General features: G+C 42.2%; 1 long non-coding RNA gene across 1 annotated transcript; it reads left to right on the forward strand.

Moving 5' to 3' along the window:
- The first annotated feature begins 215 nt into the window (after window positions 1–215).
- LOC124569476 lies at window positions 216–15,076 on the forward strand. The gene is made up of 3 exons (XR_006971245.1): window positions 216–375; window positions 5,730–5,878; window positions 15,013–15,076. It is a non-coding gene; the product is annotated as an uncharacterized LOC124569476 (long non-coding RNA).
- The last annotated feature ends 1,137 nt before the right edge of the window (window positions 15,077–16,213 follow it).

Genomic DNA, 16,213 nt, shown 5'->3' on the forward strand with positions numbered 1-16,213 from the left:
AATCGAATCGGGAAAAAGAATCGTGTTGCCCAACTCTATTGCCTAGCGCTTCCGTTTCAGCCGGTGCAGTCGCATTGAGGTCTGACGGGCCGCACGCAGCAGAGTCGTCTGGCCGCACTGGGCTACAGCAGCCTTGGGCCGAGCGAGTCCCTGACGTCACCCCAAGCGCCGAGCAGTGCTGTTGCGAAACAGCTGTATGCCACGGGCTCGGCAGACTCGCGCATGGAGATGCAGCCCACGGGCTGCGGTCTCACTGCTCCGCACTAAGCGAACCCGTGACGTCACTGCGCCAGTGCCGTGCGCAAACGCTGGCGTGCTGCTGCCTACGGACTGTTGGTAGCACTGACCGCAGTTGTGAGCTACGGGCTGCGAGCGGTGAGTAGAGCAGAGTTTAGTTCAAATGTTCAAATGTGTGAGAAATCTTACGGTACTTAATTGCTAAGGTCTTCAGATCCTAAGCTTACACACAACTTAACCTAAATTATCCTAAGGACAAACACACACACCCAACGAGGGAGGACTCGAAACTCCACTTGGACCATCCGCACAGTCCATGACTGCAGCGCCTTAGACAGCCATTGTTTAGTGGAGTGGTGGGATTTCTTCATTTTTTCGTAACGCACAAAATAAGCTTGGAAACTAAACGTGGTTTGCAGAAGAAGGTGCGCATGTCAATAAGAGGGAAATAAAAGGAAAAATAATCAGTGGTGAGTGGAGAACCATACAGCCTGAAGCGAATTTTAAATGTTCGGTTTGGACCGTGTTAATTCTTGTCGTGGATGGCGTTAGGCAAAGCGTTCATTTTGTGTGCTGTTCGCTGTGCAATGAAATTTGCTCTCATGCTGAAATGTCAAGTGGCACTCCGCACATTTCTCGCCATCCCTGTGTGTCTAATAAACAAGTGTCTTGTGTGGACGAGAAACGTCTTCCTAAACCTGTTCGGGAGATAACTGTCGATAAATGCGTGGCTATATGTGCACGAGACGTAAGGTCATACGGAGCTATAACATGTGAAGGTCGTATGGATCTTGTTCAGACGTTTATCAGCACTGCAAAGGCAATTATGTCTCACCCCACAACTGTGTGGTGGTACATAGCAGAAAGTGCTAAAAGCCTACGACATATAATTATGCCTGAGGTAATTGCTCATATAACAGAAGGTGAGTACTCAGCAACCGCAGACATGTGGACATCCAGTGCGAGAAGCAACAATTATCTGACATCTACTGTCTCCTGTTTCATTGACTGGACTCTCAGAATCCGCATTTTTTTACAACTCAGTTTTCAGATAAACCAAAAACGTGCGGTAATATTCTAAGAGAATTGTTTTGGCGATTTATGTCTCTTGGTACCCACCACTCTACTTTGAAAGACATGCAGCACACGGCTGATCAAGGTAACAACATTGTCTTTGCACTGCATGATTATTCACGATTGAATTGTTCCAGCAATATGCTAAATACAGTGCTAGGAAATAATTTTAATGAGGAGTATACAGGGTGAGTCACCTAACGTTACCGCTGGATATATTTCGTAAACCACTTCAAATACTGACGAATCGATTCCACAGACCGAACGTGAGGAGAGGGCCTAGTGTAATTGGTTAATACAAACCATAAAAAAATGCACGGAAGTATGTTTTTAACACAAACCTACGTTTTTTTAAATGGAACCCCGTTAGTTTTATTAGCACATCTGAACATATAAACAAATACGTAACCAGTGCCGTTTGTTGCATTGTAAAATGCTAATTACATCCAGAGATATTGTAACCTAAAGTTGACGCTTGAGTACCACTCCTCCGCTGTTCGATCGTGTGTATCGGAGATCACCGAATTACGTAGGGATCCAAAGGGAACGGTGATGGACCTTAGGTACAGAAGAGACTGGAACAGCACATTACGTTCACATGCTAACACTTTTTTATTGGTCTTTTTCACTGACGCACATGTACATTATCATGAGGGGTGAGGTACACGTACACATGTGGTTTCCGTTTTCAATTACGGAGTGGAATAGAGTGTGTCCCGACATGTCAGGCCAATAGATGTTCAATGTGGTGGACATCATTTGCTACACACAATTGCAATCTCTGGCGTAATAAGTGTCGTACACGCCGCAGTACTGCCGCAGAAACCACGTGTGTACGTGTACCTCACCCCTCATGGTAATGTACATGTGCGTCAGTGAAAAAGACCAATAAAAAAGTGTTAGCATGTGAACGTAATGTGCTGTTCCAGTCTCTTCTGTACCTAAGGTCCATCACCGTTCCCTTTGGATCCCTACATAATTCGGTGATCTCCGATACACACGATCGAACAGCGGAGGAGTGGTACTCTAGCGTCAACTTTAGGTTACAATATCTCCGGATGTAATTAGCATTTTACAATGCAACAAACGGCACTGATTACGTATTTGTTTATATGTTCAGATGTGCTAATAAAACTAACGGGGTTCCATTTAAAAAAAAAACGTAGGTTTGTGTTAAAAAACATACTTCTGTGCATTTTTTTTATGGTTTGTATTAACCAATTACACTCGCCCCTCTCCTCACGTTCGGTCTGTGGAATCGATTCGTCAGTATTTGATGTGGTTTACGAAATATATCTAGCGGTAACGTTAGGTGACTCACCCTGTATACGCGCCAATTATTCATAAGTTCGTGGTCTTTTGAAGGGGCGAAAGAAAGCTTGACTTACGTGAAGAAAAGTTGTTTTCTTAATGCTCTTGGTAGATAAATGAGCCAGTCTAACGATAGTCGCTGGAATAAGCAGTTGACAATGTTAGAATGTCTTTGTGGGAAAAGCTCTCTGAGAAGGGAGAAATAGCCAGAAATGAAGAAACTGATATCACGCTGATGAAAGAACTTTTCACAGTGTGTTTGCAATTCTATTACTGTAATTCTTATGCGCAATCGTTTATTTTATAGCATTTAAAACATAAGGATTTTTGTAGCTCTTCAAACCGGCGTCTAAGGAATTAGAACTGGAGAAATCACCTGCACTGCACCTGCTTTTGACGTGGACAATGAGAATGTTACAGGATTTGAGTCAGGCGCCCCAGGACAAAGAAGCTTCTGAAACTGCACTTTTACATAAACGCCTCGAATTATCCTTAGATGAAAAGCTATTGTCCAGGGATGCTGTGAGGTTGCAACTTTCCTCTGGCCACCATTCGTCATTTAAAAATGATATCTGAAGATAAGAGTCGTAAAGTCATGAATACGATACAATAGTTTTCCTTCCTCACACTTCTCTAATCCCACAATATACTCTAACGACATTTCCCTTTACTGCATCTCCAACCATCTTCTGTCTTTGTTCTCGCTAGTGGGTTCGAATGGAACTGGCTTACTTTTCGATCTAGATATAGTTATCTCAATGTACTCTGCTCTTCTGCAACTTTCAAAAATAAAGTCTAATGTTCTGAAACAGGGGAGACGCTGTTTCCTACATGTTCCTCCACAACTGGTAACACGTGAATTTTTGGGAATCCATGTTGTCCTAAATGAAAGTTTGAATTTTTGCCGTGTATGCACTGAAATATGAATTTTGCTGTCCTCAGGTAAAACGAAGAGAGGTATAATGGGACTGGACATGTATTTCACAGCCATATCCCATCAAAGAACAAATCTTGTTGAAGCACATAAATTCTGCTACTCCATCCGATGAATTTCTAGTTGTGCAATGGGAAGATGGGAGTGAGACATTCGGGTAGCCTACACTCGGTGTTATTCAACATCTACACTGAACAAGCAGTAAAGCATAAAATGATAAATTTGTAAATAGAATTAAATACCAGGGAGAAGCAATAAACATTTAGAAGTTTACCAGTGACACTGCAGTTCTGTCAGAGACAGCAAAGAACTTGGAATAACAGTTGAATGGAACAGATAGTGCCCCGAAAAAGGCATATAAAATACCCCTCAATCAAACTACATGAAAGGTAATGGTACGTATTCGAATTAAACTTAGCAGTACCAATGGATTATCCATAACATGCACTACAAAACAGGGGCGTAATATATGACCAACACAAAGATATACGGATTTCGTTAATTTTCGTTGTCCTTTATGCACAACATTCTTTTTAAAGATGTATTTATGTGTAAGAATGGTCCTAAACCTGAAAATATGAATATGACACATGTTCTGAAAATTCACAGCCACTGACAAGACCGAAATTTTTGCGTTAAGTTTTACTGAAAATTTGAAACAATTACGGAATCTGGTAGAAGAAATCGTTTATACATCAGAAATGTATTTTTTCGGAATTTTAAAATATAAAGAACTTGACTAGATTACAGTATTCTGAAAAGGTAGGCATAAACCACACCTTCCCTCTCCCTTGGTATTGCGAGGGTTATATCAGGTGGTGTTAAGGGATCTGATTACGAAATGAGACACTAAAAGGACTATTGGGCAGTAAAATATCTGATGAAGGCCGAAGCAGAGAGGATACAAAATGAATACTGACTATAACAAGAACAGTATTAATGAAAAAGAGGGATTTGCTAACATCGAATATAACATTAAGTGTTAGGAAGTATTTCTTGAAGGTATTTGTATGGTTTCCAAGATGCTGCTCCAGGCGGGAGTAAAAATGAATGTGCGCTATGGAAATTACTGAACGCGAAAAAGAAGATTTGGCTCTGCCTGAGTACCTCCTGAAGCAGATATTAGGATCTCTTAACGGTGATATTATTTCCACCTTCTGGCTCTTTAACATATAAATTACAACATAAAAATAAATGAATGATTAAGGGAACTAGTAACTACTAAATAATAAATGTTGTTTTATCTTATCCATTTATTGCAGATTAAAACGCCTTTCTTTATTAGAAATGTTATATAACGATGTGCAACGGACATAAAGAGATACAAATTAATTTGCTGAGTAATATCATTGATCTACTGTCCAATTGTGCCCTTTTTATGGCTACGCTATCTAATATAAATAACGCGTGATGACTCACGTCATCTACGTCCCAAACACTACAAGACACTACTTTCAAACTGATCTACAGCAGTGGGCAACCTCAGTGGAAATCAAACTTACATGATCACAGCTGTTTAGCCTTATAGCTGTAATAAGCCGAAGCAATTAGCAATATTACTGTATGTACTGCGTCCGGTGCGTGGGAGTGATGGTTCTCGTACACGTCTGCGTTGATGGAAGATCTCCAGCATCGAAATAAAAAACTCATTAAACACTAGGACGGCAGAAGGCGGACCTCTGACTAGTATAATCTAATACTATCTTCTCCTCTCTGTATTCTACAGACAACAAACGCGAACTCAGAGCCACAAGGACGGAATTCAGATTACGTCTCAACGTGAGTATAGATTGGAGAAGTGCACACAGTCACTGAACGTTGCGTACTCAACGACGATTCTCTACATGGAGGCGAAGTCCAGAATCGTACAACACCTTCGGTCACCTAAAGCAACTTCCCAGTGCCTAATTCTCCCATATCAAGCAAACTGAGCCTTACTGATTTTGCCCGCATTTGTCCTATCATGATATACGAACCCTGCGACAGTATCTTTACTGGTGACAACTTCCCCTAACTTGAACATTATCCCCTTGAGTTCCACCGCTCGTCAAAGCAAGTCAGTTTCAGCATGATGCTTGATGATAAAGTTAAGCTCTAGGATTGCACAGTAGCCTTCACCTGCATCACGCATTACACTGCAAGTGAGAGCTAGCTCTGGTTGTGCAATTTGCAGCAGAGGTGGGCATCGAGGCGCGGCCTGTCCTGGAGCGCAGCCATGTAAGCCGTGCGTGCCTTGCCTCACGCTGCCGTTTCAACCAGGGCAGCTGCATCGACATCCGACGGGCCGCATGGTGTAGAGTCGTGCACAGAGGCAGGGAACTGGTAACTACTAAATATTAATGTTTTTTCTGCTTATACATTTATTTTAGATTAAAACCCCTTTATATATTACAAATGTTTATATGTCGATGTGCAATGGCCATAAAGATATACAAATGAATTTCCTGACTAATGTTATTAATCAACTTCCCAAATGTGACCCTTTTGATGTCTACGCGATCTAATATAAATAATGGCAGATGACAGACGTCATCTACGTCCCAAGCACTAGAAGCCACTACTTTCTAAATGATCTACAGTAGTGTGCAACCTCAGTAGAAATGAAACTTACATGATCACAGCTGTTTACCTTTATAGCCCTAATAAGCCGAAGCAATTAGCAATATCACAGTATGTACTGCGTCGCGTGCGACTGAGTGGTGGTTCTCGTACACGTCTGCGACGATGGAAGATCTCCAGCCACAAAATAAAAAAACTCGTTCAAACACTAGGACGGCAGAACGCGATCCTCTGACAAGTATAATCTAATACTATCTTCTCCTCTCTGTATTCTACAGACACAAAACGCGAACTCCCAGTGACAAGGACGGCACTCAGATAACGTCTCAACGTGAATATAGACAGGAGAAGTGCTCTCAATCACTGAACGCTGCGGACTCAACGACGATTCCCTGCCCGTAGGCGAAGTCCATGATCGTATAAGTTAGCAACACCTTTGGTCACCTAAAGCAGCTTCCCAGTGCCTTGTGGCACTATATCATGCCAATTAAGCCTTACTTATTTTGCCCGTATTTGTCCTATCATGATAAACGAACCTTGCGACAGTATTTCACTGGTGACAGCTTCCCCCAGCTAGAACATTATCCCCGTGAGTTCCACCGCGCGTAATCGAAAGTCAGTTTCGGCATGATGCTTGATGGGATAACCTAGCCTTGGGATTGCACAGCAGCCTTAGCCTGCATCACGCATTACACTGCAAGTGTTGTCACTTTCGTCAATCTCCTGATCCACTGGCAGAAGCCTTGTCGGCCCGATCATAAACCTTACAAACACATTTCCTCTTTCCTCCCCTCCCACTTTCTGAGGAGGCAATGCCGTCACAGATGGTGCCGAATCTGCGGCCTTCGGAAATACTACATGCGTCTGTAGCATTTCAGTACTCAAAACATCTTTCTATACAACCAGCCTTATTGATAGCTTTCTGCGTCACCCCTAAGTATCTACAACAAAATTACTGTCGGCAGTTGCACTCTGCAAGACACAAAAATCATTATCACATGCACTTCTCTCCACATCTGGTCCAGGCTGCAGAAATTCGCAACCTCTCCGCCAAGGTATACCTCACTAATTATGCAAATAACAAATGAGAACAAAACAGTACGACGACAAGGACACTTAATCTAATCCTTTCCTAACACTTAGTGTTACTTAACTTCTCCACCTGAGCGGCTACTCATGACTACGACTTTACTTGCTTAAACGCAGTAGACACATTTATTGCTCATAATGAAGTACATTCCCCATTGAAAACGGCATAATGTACCACAAAACTCCGACTTCTAAACGAAATTCATCTTCCCCTACCAAGAAGCTACACATGGCTAACACCTTATACCCTTCCACACTATGTGCCCCACCCATTGATAATAGGGAAAAATAACGTTCATATTTACACATCCTCAGAACACAGTCGGAATTTACTTGCCACATGTTACACATGAAAACCGAACTGAAAAGCTGGTAGAAGCTGGACTGACTCGACGTGATACTCGCAGGGGGGGGGGGGGGGGGGGGGGGAAACAGCCAGTGCAATCATCCATTGTATACTGATGCTGTCTGTCGACGAAACTGCAACCTGAGGTAGTCGAGAGTCATCGTCTCCAGGGAGGGTGGCTGGTAAGGTTCCCCTGTCACTGAAATATAGTGGTGACACACACTTCTCACATCAAAATGTAGAGGTCGCCCTAGGGCGAAGCAAGCGCCAAAAGACTTCCCAAGCGCACCTAAGGCCTCCCCGGTTTGCCTGACAAACAGGTTCCAGGCACTGTCTGTGGCTGACGCTGTCGCTGAGCCAGATGCTGTCGCCTGTCCTGTTTCAGAGGACACCACTCAGCCTGCAAGATCTGGGCAATAACGGAGGGTGGGATTATTGGTAGTTGGGAGCTCCAACGTTAGGCGCGTTATGGGGCCTCTTGCTGACAAGGAGGGTAAGAAAAGCAATGTGCATTCCGTGTGCATACCGGGTGAAATCATTCCAGATGTGGAAATGGTCCTCCCAGATGCCATGAAGAGCACAGGGTGCAGCCAACTGCAGGTGGTGTCTCACGTCGGTACCAATGATGTGTGTCACTTTGTATCAGAAGAGATTCTTTCTGGTTTCGAGCGGCTAACAGAAGTGGTAAAGGCTGACAGTCTTGCTTGCAAGATGAAAGCAAAGCTGACTATTTGCAGCATAGTCGACACGACCGATTGCGGACCTCTGGTACAGAACCGATTGGTGGGTCTGAATCAGAGCCTCAGACGGTTCTGCGACCGTGTAGGTTGCAGATTCCTCGACTTGTGCCAACGGGTGGTTGGGTTTCGGGTTCCGCTTAATAAGTCAGGTGTCCACTATACGCAGGAGGTAGCAGGGTCAGTGTGGCGTTGGGAAAGTACCAGAGCTCCAAGCGCTAATAGAAAGCACTTATTCTCAAATCGTTATAGGCCCCGAAAGCTCGCTAAAGTCGGATATAAGCTCAGCCGAAATTTTTGCGAAGAACCTAACGGCGTGCCGGCCGCGTTGGCCGAGCGGTTCTAGGCCTTTCAGTCCATAACTGCGAGACTGCTACGGTCGCAGGTTCGAATCCTGCCTCGGGGATGTATGTGTGTGATGTCCTTAGGTTAGTTAGGTATAAGTAGTTCTAAGTTCTAGGGAACTGATGACTTCTGATGTTAAGTCCCATAGTGCTCAGAGCCATTTTTGAACCTAACGGTGTTCCTGAAAGATAGGCTAAACACCGTTGGCGGTGGCGAGTTAGTTGCTGTCAGAAGTAGTTTAACTTGTCGCGAAATTGAAGTAGATACTTCCTGTAAGTTAGAATGGGCAGAGGCCATTGTTGGCAACCGGAATAAAATAATAATTCGATCCATTTATTGACCTCCCACTTCAGATGATACAGTTGCTGAAAGGTTCAAAGAAAACTTGAGGTTGATTTCAAACACGTACCCGACTCATACGATAATAGTTGGTGGTGACTTTAATTGACCCTCGATATGTTGGCGAAAATACATGTTTAATTCCGGAAGTACGCATAAAATATCATCCGAAATTTTGCTAAACACATTCTCTGAAAATTATTTCGAGAAGTTAGTTCATGAGCCCATACGAATAGTAAACGGTTGTGAAAACACACTTGACCTGTTAGCAACACATAATCCTGAGTTAATAACGAGTATCAAAACCGATATAGGGATTAGTGAACACACGGTTGTCGTAGCGACATTGAATACTGAAATCCCCAAATCCTCGAAAAATGAGCGAAAACTATACATATTCAGAAAAGCAGATAACAATTCATTTGACGCTTTCCTGAGAGACAATCTCCACTCATTCCAAATTAATAATATAAGTGTAGAACTGATGTGGCTTCAATTCAAAGAAATAGGATCGGCAGCAATTGAGAGATTTATACCAAATAAACAAACAAACGGCGGAGCTGATCCTCCTTGGTACACAAAACTTGTTAGAAGACTGTTGCGGAAACAACGAAACAAACATGCCAAATTTAAACAGACGCAAAATCGCCAAGATTGGCGAACCTTTACAGGAGCTCGAAATGTAGCGCGGAGTTGAATGCGAGACGAATATAACAGTTTCCACAACGACACTTTGTCTCGAAACCTGGCAGAGAATCCAAAAAGATTCTGGTCGTACGTGAAGTACGAAATGGCTCTGAGCACTGTGGGACTCAACTTCTGAGTTCATTAGTCCCCTAGAACTCAGCGCTAGTTAAACCTAACTAACCGAAGGACATCACAAACACCCATGCCCGAGGCAGGATTCGAACCTGCGACCGCAGCGGTCTCGCGGTTCCAGACTGCAGCGCCTAGAACCGAACGGCCGCTTCGGCCGGCTATGTGAAGTACGTTAGCGGCAAGAAACAATCAATGCCTTCTCTGCGTGATAACAATGGAATTACTATCGAAGACAGTGCTGCCAAAGCAGAGTTACTAACCACAGCCTTCCGAAATGCCTTCACAAAGAAGACGAAGTAAATAGCCCAGAATTCGAATCGAGAATAGCTGCCAACACGAGTAACGTAGAAGTAAATATCCTCGAAGTAGTGAAGCAACTCAAATCACTTAATAAAAGCAAATCTTCTGGCCCAGACTGTATACCAGTTAGGTTCCTTTCCGAGTATGCTGATGCATTAGCTCCATACTTAACAATCATATACAACTGTTCGCTTGACGAAAGATCTGTACCCAAAGACTCGAAAGTTGCACAGGTCACACCAATACTCAAGAAAGATAGTAGGAGTAATCCAATAAATTACAGGCCGATATCGTTAACGTCGATATGCAGCAGGACTTTAGAATTTATATTTTGTTCGAACATTATGAATTACCTCGAAGGAAACGGTCTATTGACACACAGTTAACATGGGTTTAGAAAACATCGTTCCTGTGAAACACAACTAGCTCTTTATTCACACGAAGTGCTGAGTGCTATTGAGAAGGTATTTCAGATCGATTCCGTATTCCTGGATGTCCGGAAGGCTCTTGACATTGTACCACACCAGCTGCTCGTAGTGAAATTGCGTGCATATCGAATATCGTCTCAGTTATGTGACTGGATTTGCGATTTCGTATCAGGGAGGTCACAGTTCGTAGTAATTGACGGAAAGTCATCGAGTAATACAGAAGTGACTTCGGGCGTTCCCGAAGGTAATGTTATAGGCCCTTTGCTGTTCCTTATGTATATAAACGATTTGGGAGACAATCTGAGCAGCCGTCTTCGGTTGTTTTCAGATGACACTGTCGTTTATCGACTTGTGAAGTCATCAGATGATCAAAACAAACTGCAAAACGATTTAGAAGAAATAACTGAATGGTGCGAAAAGTGGCAGTTGACCCTAAATAACGGAATGTGTGAGGTCATCCACATGAGTGCTAAAAGGAACTCTTTAAAATTCGGTTACACGATAAATCAGTCTAATTTATAAGCCATGTATTCAACTAAATATCTAGGTATTAGAATTACAAACAACTTAAATTGGAAAGAGCACATAGAAAATGTTGTGGGGAAGGCTAAAGGAAGGCTGTGTTTTATTGGCAGGACACTTAGAAATGTAACAAACCTACTAAGGAGGACACTACGGTACAAATTGATACTACGCTTGTCCGTCCTATTTTAGAATACTGCTGCGCAGTGTGGGATCCTTACCAGATAGGACTCATGGAATACATCGAAAAAGTTCAAAGAAAGGCAGCACGTTTTGTATTATCACGAAATACGTGAGAGAGTGTCACAGAAATGTACAGCATTTGAGCTGGAAATCATTAAAATAAATGCGTTTTTCGTTGCGACCGAATAGTCTCACAAAATTCCAATCACCAACTTTCTCCTCCGAATGCGAAAATATTTTGTTGGCACAGATCTACATAGGGAGGAACGATCACCACGATAAAATAAAACAAAATCAGAGCTCTTACGGAGAGATATAGATATTCATTCTTTCCGTGGGCTATACGTGATTGGAATAATAGAGAATTGTGAAGGTGGTTCGATGAACCCTCTGCCAGGCACTAAAATGTGATTTGTTTATCCATGTAGTGTAGATGTACATGTGGAGGTCTGAGTTGAATTGGTGGACTGTTGCCAGGATGATGATCGTTGGCTGCTCATAAAAAGTCCACTGTTAGTCAAACATTTTACTGAAGAACAAACTACAACATTCTGTGGTGCAACGTCTTCCACAGTGTCTGATGAAGGCAGCGAGTGTTAAGGAACTGTCGCAACAGGTGGCCATGGTCTCAAGCGACTGCTTTTATGGAAGAGGGATGTTTGCACCCTGTAGTTGGCCCGAAAGTGGCCCACTGGCTGGAAGATGCTCAGCCACATCACTGATTTTAACACCAGAAGCAGGGGCACACAGTTAGTGGAGGCGAAAACTCGTGGTGGCTGCTTGTAGCATCATGTCGCCTCGAGTAGCGGCATACACCTCTCCTCGTAAATAGTAGCTACCAGACTGAGACATCTTTGACTGAAAGTAATTGTAATTTATGTTGGGACAGAGCGTTCTTGCTTTGCAAATCACAGCTCGCAAACATGTAGACCATAAGAAATCTTGATTGGATGTGTAGTAACTGGCCTACAAACGCCTTTCTGCTGTGTCTTCGTAATAGCAGTGAAAGCCCCTTTTCTGTAGCACAACGTGGGTATCTGCCAGTGGCATTGCTGCATCTGACGTCATGGTGTTTGGTCAGGTCTGAGCTGGGCCACTAACAACGTCTTTTGCAATAGCCACTGCAATATCACTTTTGTATCCCGCCTGGAAGGCAGCGCGTGGTTCTGCTCCTGAAAACTGAAAGGTTGGCTGAATGAAGGTAGTGAGTAGGGGCAGGAAAAGGTGAAAATCTCTTGGTACTGCTCTTAGAAATTGTTTTACTATTTCACAATATTAACTGGATATATAACTTTGCACTGAGGTGCGAAGCCTTAGACCCGTCGTAAGTAGTACATAGTCTCAATAGCAAGCGAAGTGTCCTGGCCGTCTGCTCTTGATCAAAATGGGCAGAATCTGTCGCGGAGCTCGTAGACCCCACAGCAACGGCTAGAGGGCGCTGTCATCGGTGTCTGTCGTAGTGCCAACTTAAGAACTTCCACCTACGCCGTGGCATCGTAGCTATCGATACCACAATCACAATTTTACTCAGTAGCGCCGAAAATTAGTTGTGGCGCTGCAGATCGAATAACTGATAAGAAGATACTGAGTCGAACTGGGGAAAACAAGAAATTTATGGCACAACTTCGTTTCGTAGGGTATATCGTGAGGCACCAAGGAATTGTCAGTTTGGTAATGGAGAGAAGTGTGTATATGTGGGTGTTGGGGAGGGGGGTATTAAAATTGTAGAAGGAGACAAAGTCTTGAATAAAGGTAGCAGGTTCAAACTGAGGCACATTTCATTAGCTGTGCAGCGCTGAAGAGGCTTGCGCAGAATAGACTACCTTGGGCAGCTGCATCAAACCAGTCTTCAGACTGAACACCACAACAACATCACTGGGGAAGCGGGGGGCGGGAGAAGTAGGCTTCTGGTCCACAATTTTGCAAGTTCTTTACTGGGAAAACTCATGAAAAAGGTAGGTCTCTTGTGATCCAGCATCCTCGGCTGTTGACATGGCAAAAGACGTTTCTCTATTGCTCTAAATTAACGGCGCTGCTCATTCTCTTATGAGAAAAGCTATTTATCTCACACTATTGGCCGATGCAACGAACTGAGGTAGCGGTTCTTGTATTCTTTTGTTGTTGTAAACGGAAATGTCTCTGGTATGACGTTAAATCGTATACACATGTGGAGTGACCACTGTACAAGCAACAATAGCAGCAACCTCTCTGGAAGGTGGATGAGCGAGTGGAAGTTGTGAGCTCTAACTGTTAGCTTGCCTGCTTGCGAATGTGGAAGGAAGATAGAGAATGTAAAGCAAATAGTCGTGATCACCTACCACTTAACAGCAGGTAGTCAGCTCAGTAATGTCAATTGAAATTAACTGATCAGTGCTTGTTGATTCCTGTTGTGATTTCTTGCTACTCCAGATTAGTCTTCGAGAGAAACGTAAAGTTGCAGATGTAGCTCCAATGTAATTTTCATAAGGCAAGTGTATAACGTGATCGGTCGATCGCATTATGCTGTTTAGTTAATTGTCTATCGGACTTTGTTTCTGAAAGACTGTAAGTTCGCTGGTGCACCATAAAATAACAGATAATTGCTAATCAGTATCTAGATCACACCATTGGCAGACTGACTCCATGTCAGCAGTTTTGCATTTCTTTCATGAATGGCTGTACACAAAGCTGATAAAGACATTAATACAAATAGATATGTTTAGTTTGTTAAATTAACACATCTGAAAAGCATTAATTTATATAGACTTAAGTATATTCACGGTTCTTAAAAGCTAAATAGATGACATCTCGTTGAAATCGGGTTTTCTACCGGATATCAGCGTCTTCCAAACACGATATTTCGACGTCATTACTTGACGTCTTCATCAGGTGTTCCCTGACTCTCAGGGAACACCTGATGAAGACGACGTCTTTGGAAGACGCTGATATCCGGCAGAAAACCCGATTTCCACTAGATGTCATCATATCGCCGGGAAAGTCTAAGAAATTACAGCTAAATGGATGCTTACATTGCGAAAGCTGAAGAACGATGGACGATAAAAAACAGGAAGACATGTCCTAGCTGATCGCAGAAAAAAATGTGAAGGCTTCTCTGTTCTTTATTGTCATAGAAGGTATGACATGTACTTATTAACATTTGTGGACTCTCTGCTACACACACATTTCATAAACATATAGAAAAAAAATTTTCATGGTGTCTCATATTTGCCTATGATACATATGATTACGACACTCGCCGTTACAAAAGTAGTCATTCAAGTAGTAAGTACAACAAAACTACAAGATTGGCTAATACAAGAAAAAACAATACACAAATTGACATGTTTTAAATGAACGGTTTGACAAATCATTTTCATTGGCACAGGAGATATTTGTACAAGATACACTAACTTAAAATTTGTGAGGTATGATTGTTCTAAGGATAGGAGGGTAAGTCATTTCAGTGGAAAGGATACAATAGTTACCCTTCCTCATACTTCTACAATCCCAGAATACACTACAACGGCATTTCCCTTTACTGCATCTCCAACTGTCTTTTCTCTTTGTTCTCGCTAGTGGGTTCGAAAAGAACTGGCTTATTTTCCGATCTCGAAATAGTTATCTCAATGTACTCTGCTCTTCTGGAAGTTACAAAAATTACATTTAATGTTCGAAAATAGGAGAGACGCTCATTCCTACATGTTCCTCTACAACTGGTAACACGTGAATCCTTGGGAATCCATGTTGTCCTAAATGAAAGTTTCGATTTTTGCCGTATATGCACTGAAATATGAATTTTACTGTCCTCAGGTAAAAAGAAGAACGGAGTAATGGGGCTGGACATGTATTTCACAGTCCCACCACAACCAAGAACAAATTTTGTTGAAGCACATAAATTCTGCTACTCCAGCTGCTGGATTTCTAGTTGTGCAATATGAAGATGGGAGTGAGACATTCGGGTACGGGTAGCCTTCACTCGATGTCATTCAACATCTACACCGAACAAGCAGTAAAGCATAGAAGGAAAAATTTGTAATCAGAATTAAATATCAGGGGGAAGCAATAAACATTTTGAAGTTTACCGGTGACAATGCTATTCTGTCAGAAACAGTAAAGAACTTGGAATAACAGTTGAATGGATTAGATAGTGCCCTGGAAAGGGATTATAAGATAACCCTCAATGGATCTAAATGAAAAGTAGTGGAATGTTGTCGAATTAACCCTAGCAGTACAAACGGATTTTCCATAACGTGTACTACAAAATGAGGGCGTAATATATGACCAACACAAAGATATACGGATTTCGGTAATTTTCATTGTATTTTTCGCACAACATACTTTTTAAAGATATATTTATGTGTAAGAAGTGTCCTAAACCTGAAAATATGAATATGACACCTGTTCTGAAAATTCACATCCTGAAAAATTTAAAACAATTACGGAATCTGGTAGAAGAAATCACTAAAAACCATAAATATACTTTTTTAAGATTTTTAAAATATATTGTACATGACTTGAATACAGTGTTCTGAAAAGGTACGTATGATGTAGCCCTTCCTTCCCCTTGGTATTGCGAGGGGTATATCAAGTAATGTTAAGGGAATCTGATTACGAAATGAGACACTAAAAGGACTATTGGGCAGCAAAATAACTTACGATGGGCGAAGTAGAAAGGATATAAAATGAAGACTGACTATAGCGAGAAAAGTATTAGATAGGGAGATGCTAACATCGAATATAAATTTAAGTGTTAGGAAGTATTTCTTGAAATTATTTGTGTGGTTTGCAAGATGCTACTCCAGGTGGGTGTAAAATTGAATGTGCGCAATGGAAAATACAGAACGCAGAAATAAAGATTTGGTCCTGTCTGACTCCCCCCCCCCCCCCCCCCCTGAAGCACATCTTAGGATCTCTTAACATAATTATTATTTCCTTCTTCTTGCTCTTTAACAGATAAATTACAACATAAAAATAATTGAATGATTAAGGGATCTAGTAACTACTAAATAAT

Source organism: Schistocerca americana, unplaced genomic scaffold, assembly GCF_021461395.2.
Source record: "Schistocerca americana isolate TAMUIC-IGC-003095 unplaced genomic scaffold, iqSchAmer2.1 HiC_scaffold_15, whole genome shotgun sequence".
In the NCBI taxonomy this organism is placed as follows: Eukaryota; Metazoa; Arthropoda; class Insecta; order Orthoptera; family Acrididae; genus Schistocerca; species Schistocerca americana.